This window comes from Acanthisitta chloris, unplaced genomic scaffold (assembly GCF_000695815.1).
Source record: "Acanthisitta chloris isolate BGI_N310 unplaced genomic scaffold, ASM69581v1 scaffold33740, whole genome shotgun sequence".
NCBI classification, from domain to species: Eukaryota; Metazoa; Chordata; class Aves; order Passeriformes; family Acanthisittidae; genus Acanthisitta; species Acanthisitta chloris.
Window position 1 is genome coordinate 9756 of NW_008650538.1, and position 12609 is coordinate 22364.

The 12609-nt window shown below is 37.3% G+C and overlaps 1 long non-coding RNA gene across 1 annotated transcript; it reads right to left on the bottom strand.

The window, feature by feature from the left end:
• Positions 1–1121: 1121 nt before the first annotated feature.
• On the bottom strand, positions 1122–5047 carry LOC103797176. Its single transcript, XR_624724.1, has 2 exons — positions 4987–5047; positions 1122–1733 (listed from the first exon to the last, which is right to left on the bottom strand). It is a non-coding gene; the product is annotated as an uncharacterized LOC103797176 (long non-coding RNA).
• Between the last annotated feature and the right edge of the window lie 7562 nt (positions 5048–12609).

Below are 12609 nucleotides of genomic sequence, written 5' to 3' on the forward strand. Positions count from 1 at the left end.
AACTATCACTTTTCCTACAAGAATTGAACACAGCCAATGATACCTAAACTAAAGCCTTGTGCAACATTAGGTATTAAGGATCTGATCAAAAGCTCCATTATTTATCTAATAATTTCACAGGTGAGTAGAGATACATACCAAAGCATCAGGAGATTAAGGTTTTTGTTCTCTTGGCTGTCCAAGGAGGTGGGTTTCCTGACAAGAGAGAGGAAAAAAAAGACATTTTTATTAAATTTCAAAGAACTTCAAATTAAAACTAAATAAAGCAATGTAAATCAAACTATAATTAATAGAAACAATGCTTAACAAAAAGCTTTAGCTAACATTTGTAATGTTTAAGTTACTAGAATTTATGGAAAAATAATATATTACAAACTATTGGTTATGAGGTTTTACAGTTTTTTAATAGGGAATAGTTTGTCCAAATTTAACTAGCTAAGCTAAGGCTTTTTAGATCACTAACACAAATTAAACGTTTTAAAATGAGAATTTAGGTGTCCTCAAAGTCTTTCCTACATTCTAAAATGAAACTTTCTAAGTTGTAGCCTCCCTGTTTTTATTGGTTATATTAAGATAACTTAAGTGAGATTAAAATCTTATTTGATTTATTTACCTTGGCAAATGAAGACCGTTTTAAGGGTTACACATCCTCTGCCTCTGACGAAAGCGACCTCAATTAGTCAAGTCAGAAAGTCTTTAAAAGCTTTGTGTTTATTGCTTCCAGCACGGAGCGAGGTGGTCATTAAGGCACCAAAATTCTCATAAAAATTCCAAAGTTGCACTAGTGAAAAAATGCTCAACAAGATGAAAACTAGTCACATCTTTTCCAGAAAATTCATTAGCTATTTTAAACCATTTTTTTTTTTTAAAACAAAAGTATTTTGATTTAATGTGGCACTCAAGCAGATCCATACCATTTGGATACTTTAAACAGCATTTATAGCTACTGTGAGTATATAAAGAGATACATTTAGGTTTAAACCACTTTGTTTTAAAAGAAGTTGCGCAGTGTTTAATATGAGCCTTTTATGCTGAGCACTGTTAAACACTTCTCCCTGTTTACTACTATTTATGAAGTTTTATTATAAGATGAAGCATAAAATTAATCTCACACACACTGATTTTCTTTCAAAAGTTTATTTAGTATCAAGCAAGGGTAAAACTTTGCTTAACACTACAGAACATTTCAAGACTTGAATTACAAAATACCACATTATTCGCATTTGTAGTTTGCTTCCCTTTTTACGCATGTTTGCAAAGAGAAAATCTAGCAAATGGCTGAAAATAAAAACTAATAACTAAACTGTTGAAAACCTTTAAAATAAAAGGTTACGCTTATGTTAAAAAGAATGGACTAACGTATTTAGTAAACCTATTTTTGTTTAACACTAGTTAATCAAAGGTTATTTTTTTGATCACCTATTTTTTTCAAATACAGTTTGGAAATAACAAAGTTCCTTGTTTTACATATCTTTCTGTCCAGGTTGTTCTTTCAACAAAATATTTTAAGTTCAGTCCATCCATTCAGATTTTTTTTATGCACTTTGAGTTAATAAAAAGGGATTGTTCATAGAAAAAATTACTTTGAACAGTATACAGGACTGGTGGAGATTGGATATTTCACAACATCAGACAGTACAATCAGTATCTGGCATATGGCTGGTCTCTGTAGACTCCTTTTGTTGTCCTTGCAGAAGGTGTCTTGTGTCGTGAGTTGGTCCACTCCTCTTGCCCTACAAGAAGGAAAAATATGGTTAGACCCTTCCAATATTCTCAGATGCTATACTCATCTTCCCCTTATTTAATTGGGAATTAGATATCCACATTCCATTTACTGAAACCAAGGTGTACAAAGTAAAATCTAATCCCAAAATGATTTTTCAGCACAGAAGAGCAGGGAGTGTGACAGGCTCATGGCAGAAATATTTAGGGCTCTAGCATTTAGCAGGGCTTGCTTGTTGCAAATGCAGAGAAGTGTCAGCTCTAGTCACAGATCTACCAACAATTATGCTAGGATGAAATGAATGGAGGGTATGAATTATGTATAAGCAAATCAGCAATCCTCAGAAATAAGTTTCTTTACATCAGTACCAATTTAGGTTTAATTCAAATATGCAATCCAAGCTTCAAGTATCACTACAAACACCTGTGGCTTCTAAAATCCTAGGGCCAAGATTCCACTTCACTGTGAACATACACCTCCTCTAAAATGCAGGAAATAGGAAGGCAAATTCTAAAAAAATTAAAAAGACAAGGAAAATTGCTTGTTTGAATTTTGACTATAAATTAAGTCTGCAGAAAAAACCTGCATTATATTTAATGCTTCATAATCCTATCACCTTTTATTGGAAATAAATATTTTTAAAAGTAGCAAAATTATTATCTTCAATGAAAGTCAGTGTGCCAAGTAGGGAAAACACAGGACCAAATTCAGAGTATAATGAAGTACTACTTGGGTATACTTTAATCAAGTAAACATATATCAGAGCACTATATCCCCACTCTGAGGAATAAAAAAACTAAACAAACAAAAAAGGCACAAACCCCCTAATACACCTTAAGACGGTGTATATGTTTCCATAGCTACTTTTGGAGAACTGCTCTGCCCTAAGCAGATGAGTGCTCAAGTGAACCCAATGGAACTGAGAAACTAAGGAGAGAATCCAATGTATGGCAACCTAAAATGCAGGTATCACTTTGTCTTGCTAGTCCATTAAAAAACATAAAATCCCAATCAAAGAAGCCCTGTACTCTGAATGCTAAGGTAACTTGCTCTGACAGGAGACATCTGAAATTAGATGCTGAGAATCCCATAAGTCAAGGGTTCAAGTTGCACATTCTCTTCACAGAAACCTCATCCTAGCTACTTTTTAATAATGTAGGTGGTTGCCTGCAGAGTGCAAGTTATAAATCATACCTAGGTGGTCAGGACATTTGCCTAGCAGGGAAAAGGAACAAGTTCAAATTTGGTGCACGGCTGAAAGAATTAAACTTGCACCTCAGGCAAGTTCCACAGGAATCTGGTAACAAAATAATCTAAGTGAGAAGCAATCTCTTGTGCTGCTTCATCACACAGAAAGCAAGGCCTACATTAAGAAAGAAAAAGAGCCTAACAGTAAGGGCAGGTGACTGAGGGCAAGAATTAAAAATACCCTAGCTGTTAAGCACTGCTGGAGGGAACTGTTTAAATGTAAAAAGATGTCCTGGTTACAGTTTAAGGGGAATACTTGCTCCTTTGCAAGCAATTGGTGAAACCTGTAGGGTAAAGAGCTACCTGTCTGTAAGTTTTCATTTTGGCGCTGTTCAAATCCCCAAAATCCTGATATTTTTCCTACATCCTCTGCATTGGCACCTGAATTTCTTAGAGGAGGAAATGTTCAGGTACCTCCTGGGAATCTGAGTTTCTCCTGGCCAGCAGCAGCCAACTATCTGCTCACTCTGCAGCCTTATGAATTGTAGTTTGAGGCACCTAATGCTTTTTACATATAGTGAAGATGATTATTAGTCTAACTCTGCATTTAAGGGATCTATATGAGAGTCAGCTAGTTAAGAAATAAAGTGTAAAACTATTTATTTGCATGTGCAAAAGCTTTAGTAGTTGAAACCCATAATCATTCTTCAAGGTATTTATAGTCTTCTTCTCAACTTGAGTAAATGCATCACTTAATATTCTGAGTGGCTGTGCTTTGATAAATAGAAAACCAATTTTAAATGCAAAAGCAATGAAAAATCCATATTTTCAACTTCAAATACTGCAATCCATATTTTTCCCCCATCAGTCTATCTACATTAAGCAGTTTCATATATTTTTTCCTCCCCATCAATTTTGCATTCATGAAACACTCTTAGAAATATCAGGCTTGTAATGGCAAACAGTTTATTTTAATGCTGAAATAAAGGATTTAAGCTATCTATCTATCAACACCAACTGAAAGTGCTGGGGGACAGAGGAACTTCAAGTGACCTCTTCTTCTGATGAACTGACTTTTCCCTTAAGCAAAGTAATTAGTTTAAGCAGATGATGTTGGGCAAACTACTGCATTAGGTGCATTTATCACAACTTAGTTGAGGTCATTTTTGTTTTCATCAGGAAGCACTTCCAAGTGGAGACCATGGAAAATTTTAAGTAGACCTCTAAAATGACTGAAGCATCCATTATCCAGAATCACAACTTTTACACCAATCCTCCAATGTTTGAGATTTGAGAGACGTAGATTACATTTTTCTGATCTCTAGCCAGAGATTTAACATTTATCCCTTAAGCAAAGGTGCCTTTTAACATGCTTTATGCTATTAATCCATAACAGATTTCTTTAATTAAACCTGTCACTGCCACATTTCTATATTAAAAAAATGTGATCTTTACCTCTGGCATATGTTTTTTTGCTTCATTACGCATTGTTTTGTCTCTGTATAGAGTAACCCACTGCCCTCATGTCTATTAGCTACCTAAAGTACTTCCCTAACCTTTACATAATGACTCCCTGCTTGATTTCCCAAGACTGATGCATGAAAATGAACTAATACAAAAAGAGCATACAAGGCTAAACCACACTCAATTAGGCCCTGATTCAGCTGGGAGCTTCAGCATATTCTTACTGTGTACAAAGTCTCAATGTCAGTTGTGCCATGCTAGAAGCACTTGCTTTGGGCAGCTAAAAGTTCCTGGAAAAAAGTCCCACACCCCCATTTTTTAACTTAAATCTCATTGACTGTGACATGGAAAGGGTGCCTGAAGCATGATTTAGACTTAAATTTTTCTATTTCTTTGATTTTAGTTTCACACAGCTATGTTAGCTAACAGACCACAGAGACCTCCTTGAGTATTTTTCTCAATAAGCACATGAGGAGCTCTGTGACAGCACAGGAATCCCTGAACAGCTGTTAGCACTGCAGAAGTGAGGTTTGCCTTATGGAAATTATTATTTAATTATATTATTTTCACAAGTCTACTACTGTAGTCATTCAGCTCATAAAGCTACTCACCGTAAGAGTCGTATGTTTCTTCACTCAGCCCGTGGCCATAGTCATAGTAATCTGCTCCACTGCAGGGGAGGAGGGAAGTGGAAAGAACAAGAAATAAGGCAGTTATGGCAAGCAATGCTTATTAGACATTCAACCTTTGAAAAGTAGAAAGCCTGAAGGACAGACATGCCTTAAGGTAAGAAAGGTAAGCATCCAAGTGACAGTGATGACTGAGGTCCTGCTTGTTCATTAATAGGAAACAAAATTTACTTTCATTTAGGATTTTTCATCACTGACTCCCTCATCCAGGTTGTAAATGTGGATGTGGGAATTTTATGTTTAACATTATACCTATAGTTGGAAAGGCTGAACATCTTACAAGTGTCAGTTAAAGAACCAGAGGTAGTGTAGGTACTCAGCCAATTCATTTGTCTTATCAACTCCTCTAAATTACCTAATGTTGCCCAGTAATTTGACTTTGAATTCACTGATAGAAATACAATAAAGGACAAGCAACTTGCTGATCAGAGGGTTGAATAGCTGCAACATGTGTGCAATTTCCAGCGTGCTCAAAAGACAAAAGTACAAAAATATAAATGCTATCATTTTAACAGGCAGACAAGAAATGACAAGAACTGTGTTAAAATCAGAAATCTGTAGTAGTTAGGATTCAAAAGCAGGTATGAATACCATAACCATGGCCCAAAACAGTCTTCCATTTTATAAAAGCATTTATATTTGTATTAAGACCTCCAAATAAAAACTGAAGAACGATCCTTATTTCATACTACTATTCCACTAGGCTTACATATTTAATGTGTAGGCTATTTCATGTTTTGCAGGACATCAACACTAAGTGTCTTAATTGTTTCTTTCTAACCACAGCCAGACTCAGGGCTGACAATATTTGGAAAATCTCTACAAACCAATGCTACCAAGTAATTACCGTCTGAGTGAGAAGGAAATCACTAATATATGTTCACTAGCAAGTAATTACAAACATTGACAAAATGTTTCTAACATTAGATTGATTACTAACAAAACAAACACCAGAGAGAAAAAAAACTATTCATAGCCTTAACATGAATTAGCAGGTAAAGCATTTATACAAAATAAACACATCACAATCACTTCTTAACTGGCAAAAGGCAATATCTCTTGTGCTTTGGCTGTTTGCATTTTTGTGTGGATCTACTTGAGTTTTTCTTCTATTTTGCTTTTCAAGTTTTAAGACACACAAAACAACCAGGCCAGAAAAAAAACCCAGTTCTGGTAGGTGCAAATGCATACCTAAAACGTCTGGATGAGTATCTGTTACTGCTGGTATAACACTTCCTAAACAAAAATTTAACCTGAATACACTATGAAGACCCACAAAAACAACTCTACACAACCTAAATGTTGTTTATGGCTTCTCTGTCCATCTGATGAGGACCCCAGAATAACAAGGGTAAAGTCTGAAGCACAAGAAGTCATTTTGCCCAGCAGCACCCAGTGATAAAAGCCTTTATTCTGACAACAGACTTAAAACTGACATTCACTCTCCTTCCACACAGTACTTGATTATTTATTTTAAGGCTGTCATCGAGTTCAGAAGCCTAGAACAGCTGAGCCTTATCCCCATATCTGTCAATGCTGTCAGAATGACTTTATGGGGTCTCATTTCATAGATCTAATATATCTTATAAACAAATAAATGACTCATTTTACAGCATATACACTGCAAAATGAATAAACATCAGAAAGGAAGAAACCTTTTACTTATACTGAAAGTATATCATGACCCATCTCTATTAACAGACAAACCCTTCAAAATGAATAACGTGCCCAAAAAGTACAAGTTATAATGGGAAGTAAAGTCACCCAGTGCTCTGTTCCATTTGTGCTCTGAGCAATGCCAACACTCTCTCCACTCAACTATGTGTTATACAATGCCCTTTTTTTTTAAAATCACTCAGAATTCCTTACAGCCATCTGTATGTACCAGTTTCTTTGTGTCTTAGTGTTTAAGTTCTCATCTGAAGCTGACCTTTAGATTTTGGTTTTTTTTTTTATCTATAGGTGCTTAGACATCTTATCATTCTTACTGAAGACTATTCAAGCTCTATACTACCCTTTAATGGATTTATTCTATAAGGAAAACTCTTTTCATAAAACCATACCAAAAGCATTGGATTGGAAGGCATCTTAAAGATCACCTACTTCCAATTCTCTGCTGTGGGCAGGAAAATCTTCCACTAGATCAGCTAGCTCCTCTTTCCTTCATTTTGTCTCATAAAAAGGAGAACAAAACCACAAAACCAATTCAATTTCTTCTTTACCTTATGTGCCTCTCTCAGAACAAGGAAAAAACATGACATGGATCCTTTCCTTTTTAACTCAGGAGGACTGAGTGGATTCTGCTTGGAGTTCCTATGTTTTCAGATGTGAAATGTCTTCTTGAGGTCATCTTTAAAGTTTTTCCTTACTTCACTACACATTTACTTTCTTAGATGGATAATTGGATTACATGGTATAGATGAATTCTGAAGCATCTTCCTAACCATCAAGTAAATGGTACAAGTGCAATCAACACTGGAGTATCAGCTCTGATTCAGATCTTTAGTACATACAGAGCCTTAGCTTACATCTCCTCGTACATAACTTCTTTTGTATTCCCATTCCAGCACAATGGTTTCGGGCTGACAAGAGAAGACATGTCAAATAAAAAATGCTTTGATTTTCCATGTCAACATAAAAACTTGGAACTACTTAATGCTATGGTAAGATTAGCAAAGAACAATAAATTTAAGTATTTTGCTTCTAATTGCTGAGGGCTGGGCAGTAATTCCACAATGCCTAGAGGAAGAGTGTGAAGTGAGGCTTAAGTAGTTTAAACAAGGACAGTGGAAAGTGCCTGGTCTTCTCTGTTAGAGAAATAGCCTAAGATAGAGAGGAACAAGCTCAGATTTTAGCACTGCCTCACTGATGAAGCAGAAATGCTTCCATACAGCTTTATCTAGTAAAACTGAGGACTGGGAAGCTTTCTGCATTTTTTCTAGAATCACTGTGCTGTCAGAAGTATTTTAAAATACTTCAATTTAGAGGTATTCAATATAAGCCTTCAAAGGTCCTGTAGAATATGACATGAATTTCTCAGGCTTTTCTGCTAAGCTGATTTGTTTCTGAACATATTTTGATGAACCATAATAGAACAACAAATGTTTATGAAAAGAAACCCAAACAGAGTAACTGCTTGACACAATGGTTAAGTCTCAGTCAACTTTTGCCTTTTATACTATATTAACTATTAGCTTACTCTCTCTAGAGATGTGGGAATATTCTTTTGGGACACATCAACAGAATGGTAAAGTTTCAACCTGATACCCACAGGTCCCCTCACAAGACAGACACAGAGGTGCTGGAGTTAGTCCAGAGAAGGGCAATGGAGCTGGAGAAAGGTCTGCAAAGTAACTCTGTGGGGAGTGGCTGAGGGAGCTGAGGTTGTTCAGCCTGGAGAAAAGGAGGCTCGGGGAGAGTTTATTGCTCTCTACAACTGCCTGAAAGGAGGCTGTAATCAGGTGAGGGTCAGTCTTCTCCCAGGAACTAGCAACAGGACAAGAAGAAACGGTCTCAAGCTGTGCCACAGGAGGTTCAGGATGGACATCAGGAAAAATTCCTTCACTGAAAGGGTGGCCAGGCACTGGAATGGACTACCCAGTGAGGTGGTAGAGTCACCATTCCTGGAAGTGTTTAAGAAACATCTGGACATGAGACTTGGTGCTATGGTCTAGCTGACATGCTGGTGTTTGGTCAGAGGTTGGACTCCATCTTGGAGGTCTTGTCCAAGCTTTATGATTTTTTCCCAAGCTTTATGATTTTATGATTCCATATCAAGAATAGGTCACTAGGCTATTTTGGGGACAATCCTAGAAGAGGCCGATCAACTACACAATGCAAGTGTACTTCCAAAAGTGCATAAAGGTATTAAAAATATATCATGATTAATGAATGTGATTGTCACAGATCTTTATATTTGATACAGCCATCCTTTAGAATGAGTATTATGCCATTTCTGTGTTTGAGACAGAAGCAGTGTGGCAGGGAGCCTGATTACTAGGGGAAGATTAAAAGGCCTCTGATTTAAAGCTTCTAGTTTACTTGAAAATCGGAGAATTAAACACCAACAAACCTAATTATCAGGTTTAAGCTCTGGGTGAGCCAAAACTTTGACTTCAGTGATGAAAAACAGCCTCTGCAACCACTTCAGCTTCCTGTAATACTTTTTCTTTTGCACACTACTATCACAAGTAATTTTTGGACTGATTCCTTTAGACAGAAGCCAGGGCAGTCTGAGAAAGCAACAATTTACAAACACAAACCCTAAGGTTTCCTTTTGTTCCAAGAACAGCTCCACAAGCAGCACCTCTGTCCTCCTACATAGAGTCACACAGAACAGCAAAGTAAAAAGAACAAATGAGGCTCTCTCTCTAGCAAGAGGTCTCTCTCTAGCAAGCAGTCTTACATGATAGACCCTGACTACTATGACCATATCTGAAGAGAACTCTTCCACAAGAACAAGCCTCTTTCTATCATTGCTATCAGATCTTCACACTCAGCTGCTTCTGATAACAAAAAGCATCTGTCAACAGTAAACAGGAATGTCCAAGACAGCAATCACTGTAGTGAAGCTTCTCATAACTCAATAATTTTGTTAAACAGAGTATCTGTTCTCAATGCTTCTGTGGATCACTACACCACCACATTCTGTAACCCGGTTTACAGCAGGATAGCAGAAATCCAGGATATCAAGAGAAGATCCACTCTTGTTTTCATCTTATAGATACACATTTTTTAATCCCCAGTTCTGCTGCTATTTAGTAGAAGTTCCTTTGGTACATACTCCCATCCCTGCATCTCAGTTTATATATGTAAAACAGATAATGATCTCAGAAAGCAACTGAGACTTATGTGAAAGCTTTATAAAATACAGAAAGTGATGCAACCTTCCTTAAATTATATCCCATTGTACTCTCATACAGATCATACAATACAAATCCAAGATGACCGGAGTGCCTCCTCAAGGATTCCCTTAGCTATCACGAAGAAATTTTTATGGCAGAAGTCATAGGAAATTTCAGTTCTGAATATTTTAATGCCCTCAGAGGCATATGCATTCTGATGCTACCTACTACCAAGCATAGAACTATGTCTACCTACGAATTTCTAGCAGAACTCTACACAGTTGCCTAAATCAGTTTTACCATTTGAAATGTCCAGTTATTGCTGTCAGATTTCAATTAGCCTTCCCCTTCTCCCTACTACATTCTCATGTCTCACCTCTCAAAAGAGGAAAGGAAAAAGGTAAGAAGGTAGGGTAAGTGAAGCATATGGTACATATAAGGCTTCTCAGAAACAGCAGCAACAGGAGTTACAGCTTTACCTTGGAACTATGAATAGAATACAGCACCAATCCATTCCTCAATAAAAGGAATGCTGTATATACTAATGTCAGAAATTCACTACATCGAACAAGAAAGCACAAGTTGAGACAAGGAGAGATTCAGACTGGATGTTGGAAATTTTTTTTGCCACTTTTAGGGTGTTCAGGCACTGGAATAGGTTGCCCAGAGAGGTAGTAGAGCCATCATCCCTGGAATTATTTAAGAGGCATTTGGATCTGGTGCTGGAGGATACAGTTTAGGAGTTAAAGCAGAGTGGCAGGTTAATGGACTTGATGATCTTAGAGGTCTCCTCCAACCTCAATAATTCTATGATTTTAAAACCTAAAAGTTCTGGTTGCATAAACTTCAGCATTTTGGTTTGGTCTGTGAATTAGAACCAAGCCTGAGCCACCCACATCATGTCTGCCTGGTTTGCAAACCAGGTTGTGAATTGCTATCAGAGGAAACTAAACCGGAAATCTTGAACTATCCATGTCTGTACCAAACACATTCCAACTGCCACATGGAGAATAAAGACATGAACTAGCACCAACATTAACATCAGAAAAAGATGTGTTTTCTTCCCTTTCTCTCCAAGCAGAGAAGACTACTCAGGACAGAGGAAGCAGCAGGGAATAGCAAAGATGTGACAGGTATCAGTCAAGCCATCTTTAGGTTAGCCACTGAAATACTGTGAAGAGCTGTGGGTATTATTCCATCTAATTCCTCGTTATTCCTCTTGAGTCCTGTGTATGATGCTGTTGGAAATCTAAGATGATGTTACTTGTCACAGACTGGAGTAAAAGACAACACTGCCTCCAGTACACCATCATCCTCAAAAAACTGCACAGATGGTATACCACTATTCCATCATTAGAAATACTGCTCCAGAAGACACACATCATAACTTCTTGTCTTTGTAATTTATTGAAGGAACAGTACAACTTACAACAGTTTTCTATAAAGTTGAGGTCTTACTTACCAGTTGAAACTGAAGAACATTTGAGAGAAAAGAATCATAGAACTTAATGGTTGGAATGGACCTTACAGATCATCTAGTCCCAACCCCCCCTGCCATGGGCAGGGACACCTCCTCAATAGAACAGGATGATCAAGGACTCATCCAGCCTGGCCTTGAACACTGCCAGGGTTGGGCAGGGACCATGTCCCTGGGCAACCTGTGCCAGTGTCTCACCACTCTTACAGTAAAAAATCTTTTCCTTCATCTAACCTAAACTTCCCCTCCTTCAGTCTGAACCCATTGCCCCTAGTCCTATCATTGCAGTTCCTAACAAAGAGTCCCTCTCTAGCTCCTTGTAGGAGCTTCAGATACTGAAAAGTTGCTATCAGGTAGATATCACTCCATCCCAGCTCCATCTGATTATAATTAAAAAATAAATGCAATCATGGAATATATACAGTCTAAGATTTAATTTTTTTCAGGGCTGCGTAATCATTAGCATCTGACAGATCTTAAAAGCAATGCACTACCATGGGCGAGACCTTTCCAGTGCTTACCTAACACTACCAGCAAGGTCTTAACTTTACATTTTCAAGTACAATAAGGCAGGTATCTTCCTCTTGATGACAATTCAATCCATTTAAGTGCAAAGACTTGTTTCCTGGCCTCATGTGAGCTCCACTACTTGTAGAAGTATGTTTGTTTCAAGGGCTTTACATACAGCTCCCACCTGACAATTACACCAAGACAGACCTGATTATGATGCTTACTGACTTCTGATGGTTACTATACCATATTTTTAATCATCTGTCATCTGAATTGTATCAAAATAGTGCTTAAAAGTACAATTCACATCACTCAAAATACAAGGAGAAGCAATTAAGACTACTAGAAAGTCTTGCTGCAATCATCTCCCATTTCTAAAGCTGCCCCAATGAAACAGGTATTTCCTTACCAACAGAAATAAGGAAGATTTTTCTTCCTTGAAAGCAAACCAAATACAACAGGATAGTCAGAGAGAATTGAAACTTTCAATTACTGCTTCTAAGCAGACATAGTACGTTGAGTTCCAACCAGCAAAACAGTGTCAAATCTTCATCTACAGAGACACGTTCTGTGACAAAAATACATTCTGAGCTGATATAGCCTGACTTCTCATTCCTTTCTCATTCAGCTAAGTGACATTGGCTTCTGAGTTTCCAGCGAAGTTCCTTCTCCACCCCACACCATGGAAAATGTCTTCCTGTCTTCCTATATATA